Consider the following 21,536-nt stretch of genomic DNA (forward strand, 5'->3'; position numbering starts at 1 on the left):
CACCCTCTGTGCGGAAGAGCAGCCCAGGCAGCCCCAGCCCCACACGTGCGGCTCTGGGAGACAAGGATGTGTCATCAGGTGAGACTTAACCGTGAAAAATCTTCCAAGACACAGCAGCCTCCCTGAATTAAAACCACGTTTCTTCACTGACTGACTCTGGAGGCAGCTCTGAACCCTGACTGGCTCTGCTGAGCGCTCCGTGCAGGTGCGCCGCTGGGTGACGCTGGGGCTCAGCCTCTGGGTGGAGGCCTGGCTGGTCGCTGTCCTGAAGTGACTGGGCATTGCCTGGCCTTGGCCCCGCTGGTCCACACCGCCCCTCCCTGGGGCTGCTCACTGACCCAGGTCGACACAGCACATCCCAGACCCACCCAGCTCCTCCCTGGGGTGCGCACTGACCCAGACCCACCCAGCTCCTCCCTGGGGTGCGCACTGACCCAGGGAGGGAAGGTGGGCCATCCTTTCAGTGGACTGAAGACTGTCCAATGGGAAAGCAGAGCCAGCCCAAGGCCTGGCTGGAAGAGCGGGTCTGGGTGGCAAAGGCGGCTCGTGGGGGCAGCCCACACGAAGCCTTCCCTGGAGCCTGGAGCCCCCTGACCGCAGCTGAGCCTGCTGCACTCTGGCTCCCTCTATGGAAAGAGGACGTGGGTCTGCCCTCCTCAATATCACCCGGAAATTCTCTGGGGACAAGAAAACGCCTTCCTTCCTCCCTCCCCCTTTCCTCCTCCTTTCTTTCATCAGGGAACAGCTTCCGGCTGCCTGCACCGCTCGGCACTGTAGGAAGAAGCCGTGACTGACTTCACGAAGCTCCAGGTCTCACAGGGGCGACTGAGCTGCCCACAGATGAGGTGACAGAAGAGGGGGAGAGCCAGACCTCGATGGCCCAGGAGGGAAGAGATCCCTTCTGCCTGGGGAGACGGGGGCTTCCTGGAGGGAGCCGGAGCGAAGGGCTCACCAGGGTGGGACATCTAAGGGTCCCGGGGGACTGGCTGTGGGATGCTGCGGTCCCGCCTACGTGGCTCCTGGATGTGCGTGTGTGCTGAGGTGGAGGGGACAGGGAGCCCATGTGCCAAAGGACACGCGCCTGTCGCGTGGAGCAGGAGAGGCTGTGCACACCCTGAGTCGGGCTTTACAAAGACTTTCCGGCAGTGATGGAAAGGAGCCGCACAGAGGCGCGAGCCAGGGAGGGGTGGTGGGGCAGCGAGGGGGTGTCGGGGTGCACAGGCGGGAGACCCCTGAGCCGTGGAAGCTGCTCACTGAAGGCCAAGGTGGCGGAGGGGGCTGCCGCGGTGCTAGAGGTGCGTCCCCGGCGGATTTGCCTGTGTTGAAGGAAATGCTCCTTAAGCCGTGCAGGGTGAGCCTTTGCCCACTTCCGCCTGCCTGCGTGTCACCTGCCTGCTCCCAGGGACAATAAGCTCAGAACAGTGAGGATGGGGCCGCAGAGGCCCCTGGATCAGGCTCACCGGGGCACCCAAGAGACTGGCATTCCATAGCCTCCAGGGGGTGGCAGCCAGGCTGCCTGGCCTCAGCACACACGACCTCTGAGCAGAACTCACTTGGAAAACAGGAGCCACAGGCTAAAACTCTCCAGACCACGCACCAACATTTTCACGCGGACACGCCTGCGTATCTGCGGAGCCCAGCCGCCACATCCTCCCCAGCTGCTACGCCTCCCCTGCCTGTGAGGAGGGAAAGGGCTGAGCGAAAGGCCCCTGCAGGCCAGGAGGGGCAGGCACCAGGTGGGAAGATCTCATGGCAGGTGGAACCAGGAGGCCAGGAGCTCGGTCCCTGTCTAAATGCGTGTAGGTGGGCTCCTAGGGGCGAATCTCACTGCCAGGACAGGCTTCTCCTGCGTGGAAGCCCACAGTCTCTTCAGTGGCTCCTACCTGTGCCGCACCACAGTGGATGCCAACCACACACCGCCAGCCTCCGAGTCATGGCAGGGTGGGAATGAAACTGAGTTTGCAGGTGCACGAGAGTGCTGTGGGTGCCCTAGCGCCCTGGAAGTCCCGGCAGTTGACAGTGAGTTTCCGGTCAATGACTTTATCCATGACTCAGCAGACACCTGCAACCTGGGAGTGGATCAGCAAGTGTCAGTCCCAGCTGTGTTCATGGAAAGTGGCACCAGAGAAGCTCATGGGCAGAGTAGATGGCACAAAGGGAGCCTGCCTCCGTCGGTTTTCTCACACAGGGCATGGGCACTCACATGCAGGGCACGGGCACTCACACACAGGACACAGGCACCCACACAGGATACGGGCACCCACACACAGGGCATGGGCACCCGTACAGGACACGGGCACCCACACAGGACACAGGCATTCACACACACAGGACACGGGCACCCACACATATGGCATGAGCACCCACACACACAGGACATGAACGCACCCACACACAGGGCACCAGCCAGGTCTGAACTCACACCTTGTGCACATGGGAGCCGCCTCCTCAGCCATACACTGGAGCCATCCCTCGGTCTGGACATCAGCTGATTCTCCAGCTCCCAGGGAGCCACAGTGGACTTAGCTGGTCCGATGTTGAAGACACGGGTGCCAGGGCCACGGTGCCAACAGACCGACTTGAACCTGAAGTGCCCACCTCTGCACACTGTGTGCATGACTAGGCATTGGAGTGCGGGATCCCAGGCAGGTGCACTTGGCATTTGGACAGATGGTGGCAGCCTTCTCCCTCACAGCAGCTGCAGCAATGTTACCCTGGCCACTTGGCCGGAGCAGGCTGCTCACCCACACTGTGCCATGGTCTTATGGACAAACCCTTTTCAGAGTCTGGCATTAGCGGGTATGTCCTGGTCGTGAGGAGAAACAGCACCTCCCATCAGATAAAATCGACAGGAGGCTCTGCATGGGCTTCCTGGGGAGTGGGGGGGTCTGGGGTCCAGTGTGAATGCCTTCACAGTGGCCTTTGTGCTGCTGACCCCAGAGTCCTCCACACTCCACTCACAGGTTCATACCGCAACGTCATTTTCCGCACTGCCTACAGAGGACCAGATTATCCTCCAGTGTCTACAGAGAACCAGATTATCCCCAGTGTCTATGGAGAACCAGATTATCCCCAATGTCTACAGAGAACCAGATTATTCCCAGTGACTACACAGAACCAGATTATCCCCAGTGTCTACAGAGGACCAGATTATTCCCAGTGTCTACAGGTAACCAGATTATTCCCAGTGTCTACAGAGGACCAGATTATTCCCAGTGTCTATAGAGAATCAGATTATCCCTAGTGTCTATAGAGGACCAGATTACCAGTGCCTACAGAGGAGCAGATTATTCCCAGTGTCTACAGAGAACCAGATTATCCCCAGTGTCTACAGAGGAGCAGATTATCCCTCATTGTCTACAGGGGACGGGATTATCTCCTAGTGTCTACAGAGGACCAGAATTCTTGGACGTTCAGAGCAGAAGAGGATGTGTCCCAGGCTGCGGTGTCCTGGCCCTGGCTTCCCACGAAGCTTTCAGCAGCACAGGCATATGCTTTGTGTTCTTAGTCACACATTTACTTCAGCAGTGACCCAAAGCTTCAAGCCCAGGACGACCTCATAGATAAACCACTTGGGGTGGGCTAAAGCAAGCCTGCGGGTCAAAAACCAGTACCAGGACCTGACCCAGACAATGCACAAATCCCTCACGCCAGGGAAACCCAGGAGGTTTCCCTGAGGCTGAGCCCCAGGACGAGGTGATAGGATCAAGTTTCTGCAACGCTGCCATCGTAGGGGTCAGAGGGTTCCACTGGGTGTCACCCCCTTACCCCCTTTCAGGTCACTGGAGCAATCATGAGGCCTAACCAGACGCACGTGATGAGTGTGGATGACTCCGGAGGAAACCTTCCGAAGGTTTCCAGGGACACATTCTTGCTCCTTCAGAGTAATGGGACCAGCGGGTCACTCTGCTTCCTGATAAAGCAGTGATCCCACATGCATGTGCAGATAAAACTGCTTTCCCTCCGCCCAGAATAAAAGAGGAGGCACCCAGCCCTCCACCCAGCACCAGCAGCTGGCGACAGGGCCAGAGCTTGTCAGGGCGGGCCCCACGTGCACACACAGTTGTGTGGAGGGCTCCCTGCCCTGTATGTCTAGTTATAACAGAAAAGTAGAAATCCAGGGGAACATTCTACCTGTGTATCTTACCCACCCATTGCACAGTTCCGGTTCAGAACCATAGCAACCTGGGCACAGAACTGCTCCGTCCTCCACCTGCACCACCGCAAAGCCACTGCATGGTGAGCCTGCATGAGAGTGTGGTGGGGACAGACAGGAGGATGCACGTCCCCAGCTGTTTTCTGCAGAATTCTGGATACTTTTGTGTTCCATAGAGAACGATAAAGTTGACGAAAAATCCACAAGGGTTGCTGTGACTGGCGCACGGCGGGCTGGTCTCCCAGGGAGCTGGGCCCACTCTGACCACCTTCCCGGCCACGCAAGGGACCGGAGGGCCTCCGTGTAGCAAACGCCACCGGGCTGTGCCTGTGGGAGATAATGTGCGCCAAACGCAGTCTCATCAACCCATCTGCCCTGCGACAACCAGAAGCTTGTCCAGGCGGAGAGAAAACATTCATCCAGAGCTTAGCAAATAATGCCATCAATTGAAACAGGTTTTGCTTCCACTGAGATGTCTTTAAAAGCACAGTGAGTTTGAAGTAACGGTTGTTTTAAACTGCCTACTTAGGCGTCGTGAGTGCATTTCAGTGAGAGCGTTTTGTTTGTTGACTTGTTTTTGTTTTTGTTTTGAGACCGAGTCTCGCTCCGTTGTCCAGGCTGGAGGGCGGTAATGTGATCTTGGCTCCCTAAAACCTCCGCCTCCTGGGTTCAAGCCATTATCGTCCCTCAACCTCCTGAGTAGCTGGGATTACAGGCGTGCACAACCACACCCAGCTAATCTTTGTGTTTTTAGTAGAGACAGGGTTTTGCTGTGTTGGCCAGACCAGTCTCGAACTCCTGACCTCAGGTGATCCGCCCACCTCAGCCTCCCAAAGTGCTGGGATTAAATGTGTGAGCCGCTGCACCCAGCCAGATCTATTTTTACAGCATCATAGTGTTTTAAGAAAACTTTTATGGCTTGTGACAAATAGCATATAAATCAGTAAGTTTTGTGAGCAAAGCTGTGTGAAAGGATAATACAATCTTGGGACCCCAGTGCACTCTGCCAAAAGGAAAAATTTACACTGGAAGCTGAATCATGCAAAAAGTGACCTTTCCTTTTGCTCCTCAGCAGAGGGCTGTGGATAAAAGCATCTCCGCCAGTAGCTGCTCCCCATAAAGTGCCGATGTAAGGAGCTGAAAAGGAACACATGACCCAGCCCTCTGCCCGCCCTCTTTCTCCCGCAACGTGTGGATTCTGTAACGGGTGCATACCCTCCCTCTGTCCCCTCCAGCCCACTTTCCCCTTTAAAGTTCAAAGCCCTCAATGTCGTCTTTGGAAGAAGGCAGGGACCACAGACTGTTCCTATGCTGTCGCGTTCTCCTTTTCTAGAAATGTCCTTAACTTCGGCAAAATAAACTTCGAAACCGATGGAGACCTGTCTCAGATGCTTTCTGGCTTATGGCTATGGAACCAGGACTAAGATCAAAAACAGGACACAAGCAACCCCCCTGTGGAACTGTGACCCAACCCCCGTGGGGACCGTCGTCCTGACCCAGATGCCCGCTGGCACTGCCCAGTTCTGAATTCCACGCAGGTGGCCCCAGAAGGAGGCCCCGGTGTCCTCCTTTGTCCCGGCATCGCGCCAGCCTCACCCTGTCGCGGCTGCACCTGAGGCTTCTTTGCTGTCCTTGCCTTGTTGGGCTCTGTCCTGTGAACACACCACGGTTTATCCACCAACTCTGTTGTGAACGGGCCTTTGGGCTGTCTTTGGTTGGCCGCTGTGAATACACCTGCTGTGAACGTTCAGATGCTCGTCCTTGGTGAATTTACATACGCATTTCTGTCGGGCACGTGCTGGCCTGCATCGCTGCCTCACTGCCTCACTGAGCCTCCCGTGTCCTGCTGCAGGACCCCTCACATGCACCGCAGCTCCCACTGCTCCACAGTTAGGACATGATTTGATGTTTCTGCCTTTCTCATCTTACTGCTCTAACTGCCATTCTAGTCAGAGCACAGGTTCCTCATTTTGACATAAATCAAATTTCTCTCTGTAAGTTTCTGGTGCCTCTAGATGTTCCATTGGTCCATGTTTCTTTCAAAAGTCCCACCTTGTGCTATTTACTGCAACTTTAAATTAAGGCACAGTACCCAATAGTGATAGTCCTTTGACTTAGCTCTTCCTCAAGATTGTATTAACTAGTACTAACTCTTTGTATTTAAAAACATTTTGTGATACTTCAGTTCTGGGATACATGTGCAGAACGTGCAGGTTTGTTACACAGGTATACAAGTGCCATGGTGACTTGCTGCACCCATCAACCCGTCATCTACATTAGGTATTTCTCCTAATGCTATTCCTCCCCTTGTCCCCTGCACCCCAACAGGCCTCAGCATGTGACGTTCCCCTCCCTGTGTCCATATGTTCTCATTGTTCTACTCCCGCTTATGAATGAGAACATGTGGTATTTGGTTTTCTGTTCTAGTTTGCTGAGAATGATGGTTTTTAGCTTCATCCATGTCCCTACAAAGGACATGAACTCACTGTTTTTTATGGCTGCATAGTATTCCATGGTGTATGGATGCTGCATTTTCTTTATCCGATCTAATATTGATGGGCATTTGGGTTGGTTCCAAGTCTTTGCTATTGTAAATAGTGCTGCAGTAAACATACATGTGCATGTGTCTTTACAGTAGAATGATTTATAATCCTTTGGGTATATACCCAGTTATAGGATTGCTGGGGCAAATGGCATTTCTAGTTCTAGATCCTTGAGGAATCACCACACTATCTTCCACAATGGTTGATCACATTTACCCTCCCATCAACAGCATAAAAGCATTCCTATTTCTCCACATTCTCTCCAGCATCTGCTGTTTCCTGACTTTTTAATGATCACCATTCTAACTGGCATGAGACTATATCTCATTGTGGTTTCAATTGACTCTTTGTATTTTTACATAAATTTTAGAAATGATTTTTCAATGTCCTCATGCACACAACCTCTGGTGAGACTTTGATTGCAGTGAATCTATAAATAACCTCCAAAATAATTAACATCTTTAAATATGAGACATCATATCCATGAATATGGTGCACCTCTATTCTTTAGGGCTTTAAATTTTTTCTGAATGATATGTAGATTTTTGTAAAAGAGTTTAAATATCTTTGATTAGATTTTTCTTGATTATTGGATATTTTTGGTGAAATCATAAACATAAAAAAAATTTTAGTTGTCTCTTGCTGGTATATAGAAATACAATGGATTTTTACAATTTTTAAAAATTATTGTTTAAAAAAATTAACAGACTTTTTTTTAAGCACAGTTTCAGGTTTACGGAAAAATTGATCAGAAAGTACAGAAAATTTCCAAACTCATCCCTCACCCAGTTTTCTCTACTATTAACATTTTGCATTCATATGACACATATTACAATTGCTGAGCTAATATTGATACGTTATTTAGCAAAGTTCATAGTTTACTTTAGGATTTACTCTTAGTGTTTCAAGTTCTATGGTTTTGACAAATGTATAGTGAGTGTATCCACCATTATAATGTCATCAAGATTTTCACTGCCCTGAAAATCTCCTATGCTCCATCTGCTCATTGCTCTCTCTCCCCTGAACCTCTAACAACCACCGATCCATTTACTGTCACTACAGTTTTGCCTTTTCTAGCATGTCATACAGTTGGAATCATGTACAGATGGCCTCCAAATTGCAAGGGTTCCACTTGTAAGTTTTCTGCTTGATCATGATACTAATACAACCACTCTGTTTTTCACTTTCAGTAAGTAATTCAATAATTACATGAGGAAGTCAACCCTGTATTATAAAACAGGCTTGTACTAGATTATTTTGCCCAACTGTAGGCCAGTGTAAGTGTTCTGACAACATTTAAGGTGGGTCAGGCTAAGTCGTGACGTATGGTAGGTTAAGTGTATTAAATGCGCTTTCGGCCTATGATATTTCCAATGTACCATGGGTTTATCAGGATGTAGGGCTACCATAAATCTCTTAAAGTATTTTACAGAGTTTGTCTCTTTTTGTCAACAATTATGCTTGTAACTGTAACTACCCTGGACGTTTTGCTATTCACAGACAATTGTTGTCTTGCTTTAATCCTTCTTAAAGATGATTTTGTTGATGAAAAGAGTGAAGCTCTGTAAAATATTTTAAGAGATTTATTCTGAGCCAAATCTGAATGACCGTAGTTCATGAGATAGCCATCAGGAGGGCCTGAGAACATGTGCCTGAGGTGATTAGGGTACAGCTTGGTTTTATATATTTTTAGGTGGGCATGAGACATCAGTCAAATACATTTAAGAAATACATTGGTTTGGTTCAGAAAGGTGGGACAACTCAAAGCAGGGGCTTCCAGGCTACAGGTAAATCTAAACATTTTCTGGTTGACAATTGATTGAATTTATTTGAAGATCTGGGATCAACAGAAAGAAAATATTCAGGTTAAGATAAAGGATTGTGGAGACCAAGTTTTATCGTGCAGAGGAAACTCTCAGATAGCAGACTTCAGAGACAGCAGGTTGTAAAATATTTACTATTGGACTTAAAAGGGTGCCTGGCTCTTAGTTGATTACCTCCTGGATCTGAAAAGGAAGGCAGGAAGACAAAGAGGAAAGGGGGATTCTCTATAGGACGCGGATTTTCCCACAAGAGCTTTTGCAGGGCAATTTCAAGGCATGGCAATTTCAAGACATGGCAAGGAAATATATTTTGGGGGGTTAAATATTTTCTTCCTTATCTCATAATGTTATGCCAGAGTCAGATTGAAAAGTAAGTCATGATATATAGGGTCAAAGAAAACCCATCTGATGAGAATTTATGGTTTGTAGGGCATGACTACCTAGGCCCCCTAGGTAGATATTTGGGCAAGATACAAATTTAGAGCCTAGTCCTCAGTTTACAATCAGCTACAGGACTTTGACAGGTGCTCTCAAATACAGGCTTCTGATGACTTTGGATATTGTGATGTTGGAATATGGGAAAATGTACAGGATTCATGAAGAGCTGAAATGCTCATGAATATCAAACAAAATGAGCATTAACTAAATGGACTGAACTCAGGAAACTGAAGCAATCTTTTCTACATTTGATTGGAATATTGATGATCCTTGTTTTGTTTTTCAGAGTGAAGGAAACTTAATTTAAACTATTTATGGCCACTACTGATTGAGTAAGGTATACGCCTGTGAACAAAAATTTGGAGCATGTTTGTTTCTCTCTGCCTGGTTTCTCTAGAATTTTGAAACTATCTGTGAGTATTCTTGTGACAATAGAGTTATTTGCATCTGTGCAGTAAGAATCCATTTTTCTTTTGCAACAGGACACAGTTGGAAAAACTGGTCATTTACCTCGACTTTGACTGGAGGGGTATGCTTCCCTTTGAGGACTCAATCTCAACTTGCAGAGCTGATAAAAGCCCAGTTGGGAAACTGGCCTCATGCTCTTGCATATGCAGTCTCTGTACGGGGTTCCTGACCTGTGGTCAGTAAAGAATGTCACTTTCGAACAGGCCTAGGAGCTCCAAGTTTATCTTGGGACCTTAACAGGAGAGAATCACCCAACTCACAGGTGTCTGAGGATACAAACCCATGGTTGGGTTTGGCTTTAAAAAGATTCCTGTGGAACAAACTTGCACCAAAGCCAATCCAAAAGGCCTAAGTAGACATAGGCCTAAGTAGACATTATTGGCTTGCACCAAAGCTTGCACCAAAGCCAATATTGCCTTGCACCAAAGCTTGCACCAAAGCCAATATTGGCTTGCACCAAAGCTTGCACCAAAGCCAATATTGGCTTGCACCAAAGCCAATCCAAAAGGCCTAAGTAGACAAAGGCCTAAGTAGACATTATTCTTGATGCACTTTATGCAAATAATTAGGCCAAGTATAAAACCAAAGTCTATTTTGCAAACAACTTGGTCCTATCATAATTTGTTTTCTTTTTAAACAAAATGAGGACTAGAAAGAGAGAAATTATGATCCAAAATTTATCAAACATATCATACATCTGTCATTAAATTCTAAATTCATTAGTTGTTTTTAAGTTTTTGTCTACGTTTTAGATTAACTCTGCTTGTTCCTGCAAACCAACCAGCAATCTCCAGCTGCAGCTCAGAAAGAACAAAAGGGATGGGTAATGTAGAAATCCGGATCAATATGCCAGGTCTGAGCAATTATCCTGCAAATCCTGCCAGGTGACGGGAACAAGCAGGATGCCCATCACCTGGAGGTTTCTGCTTGGGAAAGTAAGATCAAGGGAGCTAATAAAAGCCAAGTGCCATGCACCCAAATCCTAGCAAGCGTAACTGTAGCCACCAGTCATCTGGGTATGTCACGAGACATCCTTTCCTCTCCCTGGTTGGAGGAGGACTGAGTTCCAGTTTCATGTCAGCATTTGGCTCATGATAAGGAGTCCATGTAACCCCCTTGGGGCACATTTTTGTCCCCCACTCAATTCCAAGCTTCGGCTCAAAGCCCTAGGGAAGAGAACTGGATCTGAGGGACCCAGAGGCAGATGACACGGAAGTTAGAAGGCACAGTGCAGGTGAGGGTGGCTGATTTCTGCTGATTTAGCGAAGCCCAAGCTTCCCGTTTCACGGACAAAGGCCACGTTAGTATCCACGGCATAAATGAGGTCTCGGGAGCTCCAAGGCCACTGACAGTAGGTGGGAAAGAGACAGGTGACAGCGGATAATTCCTATTCTCTAAGCCCCCTGCTCCGTGGTACAAGCCGCTTTAACACCCATGGCAGCGCCTGCCAAGGTCGCTGGAAGTCGGGCATGCAAGGTTGGAAGATGGAGGAAGGACAGTCTCCCTTCTCTCCCTCACGTACCCCGGGTATCTGCCAGGAGGAGAAGGGAACCAGGACGCCTGCTCCCCTCTTTCCAGATGGGTAGCCATTCACCTTCAGTCTGTGCCCCTTTCGAATGCATCCTGAAACCCTGGGACTCCTTTTTTTTAAAAAAAAGCCTTATTTTTTTCCTTTCTTCTCTTTTGTCTTCTCTTCACTGAGAGGTAACTGTCTCTGTACCATGAGACACTCCCCTCAGATGCATACTCCGAACTGGAAAGAGTTAATTTCCCAAACCTTAAACCAGGTGGCTTAGGATCGAACTCGGGACAGGAACCCAGGAGCCAGACATGCCGGCAGAGGGTCAAGGGGTTGCTTTTGTTTTTGTTTTCTGCCAGCCGGGCTTTCGGCCCGCCGCTCCCTGTGCAAACGGGTAAAAGGCCTCGGGACTTCTGAGCTGTCCTTACCCGCCTCCTGGCTTTGTTCTGACCAATATTTTCTAATAACCTGCTTGTCACTTCTCGCCCTCAGGCCATCAGACTCCAAAGGGTCATGCGACCAGAGCCTCCGATGATGGTCCCTTAGACCGACCTGCAGGGGGTGCTGCCCGCCGTTTCCCCAAAACAGTGCTCCCTGTCGGCAGGAGGCAGTTAAGCTTGGTCTTCATCCTTATCCTTATTCTAACAGCAGTTAGATGGCCTTGAGAGGGGGATGAGACAGCAGGTGGGGGGGGGGTCCCTGAGAAACTCCAGCCAGCCTGCCCGCTGAGGCGGAGCCCCAGGAAGTTGATGACGTTTGCAGCAGGGTGGACCCTGGGCCCTCCTCTTCCTTGCGGGACCTGGCAGGAGCCGCTCTAGCAGAGAAACTGGGCTGCTGGAGGATCCCTGTTTTCCTTTTTACCCAACAAAACCAACCCTGCTTCCCTCACGCTTTATACCGTCTGAGAGCCTAAATTGTCGTGGCTGTGGGACAGACGAGAACTCTGTCTTCCACTGAACTAAGGAAAAGTCCTGTAACGGTTAGATTCTGTAACCTTTCCAAGCCTGATATTTCCTTACTACTAATGCAGTTACGTTAACGTTTCGTGTAATTACTGATGTAATTTTATTTAAATCTTTTCTCTTGCTATTTGTTTGCCTCCTTTTTGATTATCCAAGTGCTTTTCATCGTCACAGTTTATTCGCTTGTTTGTTGTATGAACTGCCTGATACAGGTGCTTTTTCATCATGGCTTTTGCAAAGCGATACTACTTTTCTGAAGACAATTTTGGTTGCGTCTTCCTAGACGTTTGTGCCTCTCACTTACATTTCCAAAACATATTGTTTGGTCAACAACTTCTCCACCTGAAAGCTCACTACATGAATTTGATAGAACAGGTGATATTTTGACTTGGCTTCAAGCAAAAACGCAGTCACCGATTTGTCAACACTATGACTTTTCGTTGGAAGTTATCACAGGGGACACATCATGTGGTGCCACCCCACGTCTCGGTGAAGCAAAGTCTCTCCTTGTGACCTCACAGCAAGTGTGAGCATGCGGGCAGCGCAGGGACCCCGCCCAGCAGCTGCCGTATTTCTGAGCCCATCCACATCTCCTGCCAAGCCTTTCTTATAGCCCAGTGTGGTGTCTCTAGCTTTGTGTTTAAGGGCAGCTTAACTGCGAGGTAAGCACAAGCTCCACAACCATGAAAAACTGGTGAAGAAAATAGCGCAGAAAGAAAAAAAAAGAATGAAAAAGCTTTCACCCAGAGCACCGGGTGTGACGAAGAGGAGAAGGGGAGCGAGTGGTCTGTGCGGCTCATCCTCAATGTACGCAGACCTTGAGAAGACAGCATGCTGAGTTCTTTGTAGGTCTGGAAGAGTGTGTCATGGAGTGAAAGACTTCACACAGTGGTGGGGAACGTCGATGTGTCTTGTGTTGTATACAGTGGACAGAATAGCTGATAGTGGATAACCATTCCCAGCTCTGATCAGAGCAGAAAACCCCACCGGCGCTCACAGCACTCACGGTGAAGTGGTGTCTTCGGGAGCACTGCTGCTGTGTGGTATAAAGTCACGGGAGAGACCGCGTCTGCTGCCTCGAAGGAGAAAACGTTCTCACGGAGCCTGCTTGGCTCTGACGGTTCCCGAATCTGTTGAAGAACACCACGCAGGCCCTCCCCATGCTGCGCATCGTCTCCTGCGGGCAGCCTCCCCCACCACCGCTGCGTTTGCATTTGATTGCTGCCATCTAAATGCTTACAGTTCAACCGAGAGAGGTGCCAAAGCAGTGACCTCAAGCTTAGTGGCTTCGTGGGCACCAGACTCAGGAGCAAAGTGAAGGCCGGAGCTCCTCCTCTGTAGAAACAGAAGCTCTGTTGTTCCCGTGGGTTTATGGGGGAAGGAACCATTGCCCCCTTTAAAAATCCCTGCCGCTACAAAGAAAGAAGAAAGGATCCCTGCGGCTTGCTCTTATGTTTTAGATTAGGAGGCACTCAGGCAGGTTTGCAGCAAGTGTCTATTGCGTGTTGCTGGGTTTGGGGTTCTGCTGATCCCATCCTCCAAATAGTGAACACAGTACCCAGTAGGGAGTTTTCAGCCCTTCCCCACTCCCTCTCCCATTTGGGAGTCCCCAGTGTCGACTGCTGCCCTCTTTATGTTCGTGTGTACCCAGTGTGTCACTCCCACATGTAAGTGAGAACATGCAGTACTTGGTTTTCTGTTCCTGCATTAATTCACTTGGGATACTGGCCTCCACCTGCATCCATGTTGCTGCAAAGGACATGATTTTGTGATTGTGTTCTTTTTCATGGCTGTGTAGTATTCCCCGGTGTGTCTGTACTGCATTTCCCTTATCCAGCCCAGCATTCATGGGCATCTGGGTCAAGTCTGGCCCTTAGCTGTTGTGAGCAGCAGCTCGCTTCTAATAACACGCTGTTGATTCTCGTTATTCAAGGTGGTTATCATCCTTTACCTGTGCCAGGTGTGGGCTGGCTCCCTGGCCAGGCTGCAGGCTGGTGGGCCTCTCACTGGCAGTGGTAGGGAGGCTGGAGTGGGATTTCCTCTTCAGAAGGCTCCTGGGGCTCACAGTCAGGTGATGCATCTTCACTGGGCATCTACTTGGCACCAGGCACCAGTCCTGAGTTGGGACTTTCCATCTGCAGGGTTCACAGCTCTGAAGATGTGCCCCGGCTGCCCCGGCTGCCCCTGCACACTGGAAGAGGCGGTGCATCCCACCAGTGCCCCGCCGGCCTTTGCTGGCGCCCGTCCCCCACATGCACCCGTGCAGCACATGACGGGTGCGCTCCATGCATGAGCTTCCACAGCTCAGCGGCACAGCAGAAGCCGTCCCGCACGGCTGCGGAGCTCGCAGGTCTGGTCCTGACAGAACAGCAGGTAGGAGGCCATGGCCGCCGCCCCCCCTCGTTCCCGGCTTCTGTCTGTAGGTCAGCCGGTTTGCCGGGGTTCATGTGTAACTCTGGAAGTCAGTGCTCGCTGCAGTCACGCGCACTCACAGGCTTGCGTAGCGCAGAGAATATGAGGCACCCCGGGCTCCCAGCCGAGGCCAGTGAGACCACACTCCGCCTCCTTGTTCAGCTCATCCTTGACCAGGTTCCTGTGACCACCCATGTGGTGCCAGGTGCCACATTTGTCACATTTTCATGCTTTTTTCTGGTGATCTGTGTCTAAAATGGCCCTGCGTGTCTGCTGAAGTGTTGTCTGGAGTTCCTAGCCCCAGGCTAACCACAAGAGAAAACATCACACACATCCCCCAAAACACCTGACCCAGACTCCTAGCGGGGTCGGGGTCAGGGGAGAGTCTGAGAAAGTGTCACAGCCAAGAGCGGCCTGTGGAGGCATGAGGGCGAAATGTCCGCTCTGCGAGGTCCTGGATGGCCCCGACACAGAAAAGGGACACTGGGGAGAAACTGAGGCAGCCTGAATGAAGCAAGGGTTTTCTTTAATGATGATGCATCAGTATTGGTTGCTTAAATGTGCAAATGTCCTTTGGTAAGGTCAGATGTTAACACGGTAGTGGGTAGGAAGTGCGGTAGGTAATGGGGTAGGAAGTGGGGTAGGTAGTGGGGTAAGAAGTGGGGTAGGAAGTGGGGTACTTATGGGGTAGGAAGTGGGATAGGTATGGGGTAAAAAGTAAGGTAGGTAGTGGGGTGGGAAGTGGGGTAGGTAGTGGGGTAAGAAGTGGGGTACTTCTAGGGCAGAAAGCAGGATAGGTATGGGGTAAAAAGTGGGGTAGGTAGTGGGGCAGGTAGTGGGGTGCTTATGGGTGGAAAGTGGGGTAAGTAGAGGGGTAGGTAGTGGAGTAGGCAGTGAGGTAGGTAGTGGGGTAGGAAGTAGGGTAGGTATGGAGTAGGAAGTGGGGCAGAAAGTGGAATAGTAGTGGGATAAGAAGTGAGGTAGGAAGTGAGATAGAAAGTGGGGAAGTGGAGTAGGAAGTGGGGTAGGAAGTGGGATGGGAAATGGGATGGGAATTGGGGTGGGAAGTGGGGTAGGAATTGGGGTGGGAAGTGGGGTAGGAAGTGGGATGGGAACTCGGGTAGGAAGTGGGATAGGAAGTGGGCTAGGAAGTCGGATGACCAGAACATTCTGCATTGCCTTCACGTGTGTTTTGGAAATGTGAAACTGTTCTGAAATTTAAAGTTTATGTTAGAAAAAGTGGGAGATTCAGGGGTTGTGGAACTATTCCTAGCGTCAAGGGCAGAACAGGACACACTGTCCCTTTGCAGGTGCACCCTGGCCTGCAAACTCCGCCACTCCTGCTGTGAGGAGACCCTGAGGACGGGAGCTGGGATGGCAGGGCTCAGAGCCCGCAGGAGCAAGGGTGTGGCCATGCTCTGACCATCCCCGCAGCGGCCACCCTGGGCGCGTGAGCCTCCCACATCCCAGCCAGATGCGCCAAGACAGAGCCACACAGGCCCTGCCTCAGCCAGGCAGGGAAGAGGAGCTGCGCTGTGGGTGCGGGGAAGGCTGTGTCTGCAGCCCCCTTCAGAGTCAGGCTGCATGCAGAGGGAGCCGGAGGGAAGGAGGGAGATGCCTCCTGGACGGGCTCTGTGGGCTTCACGGCAGCCCACGCCTTCCGGGTAGGACGGGCAGTGTCCACACCGCCAGCTACGGGGAGGTGGGCAGCTGATGGCGAGTTGGTGGCCAGGATTCTTGATTCCACCCCACAAGGCAAGACACAGACAAGACTGCCCGGCCACACAAGCCAGTGAGCCAGAGCACAGCACGGCAGCTGAGGTGCCACCACGTCGGAGCCCGCACCGGCTAAATATGTGAGTTGCTAAAAAAGATCACATTCATGGACTTGAGTTTTGTCTTTGCCATTATCCCAAACAGAGCCCGTGCTTTTGGACGGGCTCAAGGAAAATGTGCCAGGTGGTAAAATCCACTCATGGGGGTGGGGAGGTTCAATGTGGAGCAGACACGGGTCTGAAGTGGGAACTGGGTCCCGGAGCCAAACAGACCGAGGGAGAAATCTCCGGAGGCTCTTGGGGGCGGTTTTCTTGCCTGAACTCTCTTCTTGATTGAGGAATCCCCCAAATTGTGTGTCTGGGGGCCAGTCAGGTCCCTCCTCCTGCATCTAAAGCCCTGACCCCATGCCCCCCACAGCCCACCTTGTGGTTGCTGCCTCTCGGATGGGGCACATGAACACACAGTGTGGGTTCATGTCCATCCTCTGGGGCTGGCCTTGGCCATGGCCGTGGCGCTCTGGGAGCCGGTATGGAGCAGTGGAAGCCACGGTGACGGGAATCTCCAGGGCGGTCTGGCACTGCCCAGGCCTTCCCCGGCTCCGGCCCGTTGTCTGGCCAGCTGTGCACACCGGGGGCCCCCGAGGCCTCCGGCACCCTCCATGCTGGCTGGGAAGGCCAGTGTCAGCCGCTTGGCCATGGGCAGCCTTGTCCTGGCCCCAGCATGTGCCCCTCCCTCCGCCCTCACTCTGCCGGCCACATCCGCTCAGCCACGTGAGCCACATGGCGCCAGGGTGTCCTCTTGTCTCGAGCCTCCAAACCTCGTGAGCCTCAAGGGCATGTGGCTCTTCCTGCCAGGTTGACACGCCTGAGGGAGGACTAGACTGAACTCAGGATGGCCCCAGCTCATAGCGACCTTGTCATCGTCCACCTGGGCTCCGGCCTGGGTGAGTCCTTACTGGCGGTTGGGCGGGGGCGTCCTGTGCCCTTCAGCTGATGGATGTGTGCTGGGGGGCACAGGTCAGGAAGCAAAAGCAGAAAAACCAGGGAGGAGCGTGGGGTGTGGAGGCGAGGAAGGGTCCTTCCCTGGCCAGCGTGTGTGACCAACTGCGCCTCATGTCCCAAGGCCATGCCCAGGAGCAGCCCCCACTGTGTGTCCAGAGGGCACACACACACTCGACCCTCCCCTAATCCAGTGGTGACCTTGCCCCGAGTCGGGATGCACTGGGGTGGCAGGAGGGCAGCACTCCGCACAGCAGCTCAGCTCTAAGCCGCACGATCGGATGTCTTGCGCAGTCACCAGCTAATCCAGGACAACCAGAGAAGGTCACTCGTCAGGGCATGGTGGCCACCTTGCACCCTGCAGGACAGGTAACTTGGAGAGGGCTCAGGTTATTCTACTCCACAAAGACACTGCCCAGAGGCTGGTATGATAAGGGCCTGGCAGGAGTGGAGGGCATCTTTCACAGGACTCCCGCCAGGCGGAGGAGGGCAGTGTGCTCACAGGGCAGTGTTGTGTGGAACCCCCAGCTGGCAGCTCCAGGAGGGTGAGGAGGCGGTGGGCTCCTCTTCCAGCCAGCCCCACTCAGAGCCTTGGACAGAGGGTGGCGCAGCACGGAGAGGCAGGGGGAGCTGGGGCCAGGCAGGAGCAAGAGGCCCGGAGGGAGGCTCTGAGACGCAAAACCACACCTGGAAATCCAGACAGTGCCGGGAACACCCTGCGTGCTCTGAGGTTCACCTGCGCACATACCCGCCCGCGGACCCGCACACCGTGTCCTCTGGGTCCTGCCAGAACTATTCACCTTCATTCGCTGGAGGTTGTCTTAAAGCAAGGCCCCTATCCATCCGCATTTTAGCAGAATTGATTAAAATAAACTCAACACTTTCATGTCGTCCTTTTGGGGATTTCCTCAAAGGTTTAGCTATTTCAAGCACTATGTTGACTTTATAATTCACCTGCTGGAGAGAGCTGGCTTAAGGGATATTCTGAAACGAACAAGCAGCCACAGTCATCTCAGAGAAACTGCAGGTCACCTGTCCCATCCCAGCTCCGAGCCTCTGCGAGTCTCCCCTCCATGCAGAGCTCCCTCCCAAGGGATGACACCAGGGATGGCCCCCACTCCCCACACCGCAGAGGCCTCCAGATCCCGGGGTGTGGGCCCAACACCCCAAGAAACTCAGGGACCAGTGGCCACTTCTCCTTGGGGACAAGAGTTTGTCCAGAAAATGTGGTGGGCAAGATAGGCTGGGTCTGAGACAGGCCCCCAGGAGCCGGGGTCACAAGCCAGTCACCCCCGGCAGCAGGTGGTCGCAGCAACACATCAAGCTCTTGTGACTTTGAGTGTGGCCTCTGGAAAAGGAACTAAATGGACCGACTCATGTCCGAGACGCCTGTCAGCCTCTGTCAACCTCGATCCTCCCTGGGAGGCCAGACGCTGGGCCGGGACCCGGAGGGTGGGAAGTTACAGCCCAGAGAAGGGGGGTTGGGGGAGTGAGGACGATGGAGGGGGGAGGACAGGGTGGGGTGGGGGCTGGAGGTGCGGAGGATGTGGGGGCACTGCGGAGGGGAATCTCGGGTGTGGAAGGGCCAGGGTGCCTGTCACCAGTTGGGCGTCTGCATCTGCCCCGGCTCGTGGCTTCTGTGGCCACAGGCGCTGCTGCATTTTGGCACTTGTGAGTGCCCGTGTCCTCGCCCACAGGAGGAGGCCGCTTCTGCAGGGCAGGGCCCCCGATGGACTTTAGCAAACCCCTGAGGACCTTGGACCTGAGGACCCCCCACAAGGAAAGGTGGGGTGCAGGGCTGGCCGGAGAGGCTCTCTGTAGAGCTGCTTCGGGGGGGCTGCTTTACCAGGCCCTCCACTGGGTGTGAGAAGGCGGCCCCTGGTACAGGAAGGCTCTGCTCGGACCGCCATACTGAGGCCGGTTCCAAGTCAGAGGACGCGGTGCAGACGCATGGCCTTGAATCCATGTGGCTTTCCTACAAACTGGGGGTGAAGAGCACTCTAGAATTCTGGGGTGAGCCCCAGACCATGCCCTTCCAGTGAGCGAGGGGGCAGCAGCAGCAGACTCATCTTAGGAACCTGTCCAGGGGCAGTCTCTGGAGAGGCAGAGACAGAGACACGAGGCAGCACCCCCCAGAGACCCTGCTGCACGTGGCCACTAGCGTGTGGGGTCACGCCAGCCTCCTGACGGGGGGAGGTCCCCAACACAGCGTCAGTTCCCAGCGGTGGAAGCTGCCTGGCATGGGCTGGCAGCCGCTTGACCAGGCTTAGCCAAGGAAGCATTTCCCAGAAAACTTCCTTCCCGTCCAGAGAGCAGCCTCGGTTCTGGGCATGCCGGGCATGGGGCCGGCACAAAGTGTGGTTTAGAGCCGCTGCTCCAGGAGCTGGGGAGTGTGACCGACCGCACGATGCATCCTGCCACCTCCTGAGACCCCTTAACGCGTGGTGAGGGGGTCTGGAGCCACCCAGCCTATTCCGGTTGGGGCTGAACTCCCAGAGGGGAAGAAGTCCTGGGGCTGAGGCTGTGCTGAGTGGAGTTAGGAACAGAGAGGTGGATTTGGGATGTGAATTCAACGTGGGTTTTAATTCTCCAGGGTGAGAGCGTGCATGTATGAATGTTGCCGTGGTCTGAATGGGCCCCCCAAAATCCATGTGTTGGAACCTTAATACCCGGTACAACAGTGCTGGGGTGGGGCCTTTTGTGGGGAGCTTAGGTCATGAGGGTGGAGCCCTTGGGAGTGGATTAATGATGTCACACAAAGGACTGTGGGAGCGGGGCTGGCTCCATTTCACTTGTCTACCCCATGAGGACACAACGTTCATCGCCTTGTGCATGGGAAGGAGCCTTGCCAGATGCCAGCACCTTGCTGTGGGACTTCCCAGGCTCCAGAACTGTGCAAGGAAAAGATGTTCTTCATCAACATGCATTTCATTAAAGTGTCACAAACGGACTAACACACATGTATTGCTGGGGTGTGTATGTGTGTGTGTGTGTGTGTGTGTGTGTGTTTATAGGTTTATTGATGTATGGCATTGTGTTTGTGTGTCTGTGTTATGAATTTGTATGTATGTGTCACTGTGTGTGTATTTATAAGTTTTTAGATGTATGGTCATGTGTTTGTGTGTGTCTGTTATGAATTTGTATGTATGAGTGTGTCACTGTGTGTGTGTGCATTTGTAAGTTTGTAGATGTATGGTTATGTGTCGGTATGTGTCTGTTATGAATTCCTATGTGTGTGTGTGTGTGTGTGTGTGTGTGTGTGCATGTTTATAAGTTTGTTGATGTATGGTTATGTGCTTGTGTGTACCTGTGTTATGAATTTGTATGTCAATGTGTCAGTATGTGTTTGTATGAGTGTGTATGCATTTATAAGTTTGCAGATGTATGGTTATGTGTTGGTGTGTGTCTGTGTCATGAATATGCATGTATGTGTGTGTGTTGGTGTGTGTGTGTACATTTGTAAGTTTGTAGACATACGGTTATGTGTTGGTGTGTGTCTGTGTTATGAATTTATATGTATGTGTTGGGGTGTGTGTGTGTGTGTGTGCACATTTATAAGTTTGTAGATGTATGGTTATGTGTTTTTGTTATGAATTTGTATGTATGTTTGTGTCAGTGTGTGTGTGTACATTTATAAATTTGTGTATGTATGGTTATATGTTTGTGTGTGTCTGTGTTATGAATTCATATGCATGTGTGTGTTGGTGTGAGTGTGTTTATAAGTTTGTAGATGTATGGTTATGTGTTCACATGTGTGTCTATGTTATGAATTGTTATATACGTATGGGTCGGTGTGTGTGCATTTATAAGTTTGCAGATGTATGGTTATATGTTTGTGTGTGTCTGTGCTATGAATTCATATGTATGTGTACGTCGGGGTGTGTGTGTGTGTGTGCATTAATAAGTTTGTAGATGTTTGGTTATGTGTGTATCCGCCTTATGTATTTCTACATGTGTGTGTCGGTGTGTGGGAGTGTGTGCATGTGTGTTCATATGTTGGCAAATATGTGAATGTGTGTGCACTGAGTATATGTGTTTTTATTAGTTTATGTGTAGATGTGTGTTAATCAATTTGTGTGTGTGTGCGCATGTATGCCACATTCCTTGTGAAAAGAAAGATATTTTCCCAAACACAGAGTGACCCAGTGCCCCACTGAGTTCCTGGAGCCTTGGCGGTTCCTCCGTGGGAACCGTGCTCAGTGGGCCAGTCATGACCCAGGAAAGCTGCAGGAGATGGAGCCAGCCCTGCAGGGTGTGAGTGAGCTGCTGCTGACTCACTGCGGACTCACCCTGGGTCCTCGGAAACAAGGACCCTTGTCCCCGGCTCTCCGCGCACCCAGGATCCACTCAGACCACAGGAGCCGTGCGCAGGACGCCGGGGAAGATGGGGGCCCCTCTTGTCTCCGCCTCATCTTCCATCGGCTCAGGATCTGTCCACCAC

The sequence above is a fragment of the Saimiri boliviensis genome, chromosome 1 (assembly GCF_048565385.1).
Source record: "Saimiri boliviensis isolate mSaiBol1 chromosome 1, mSaiBol1.pri, whole genome shotgun sequence".
NCBI lineage: Eukaryota > Metazoa > Chordata > Mammalia > Primates > Cebidae > Saimiri > Saimiri boliviensis.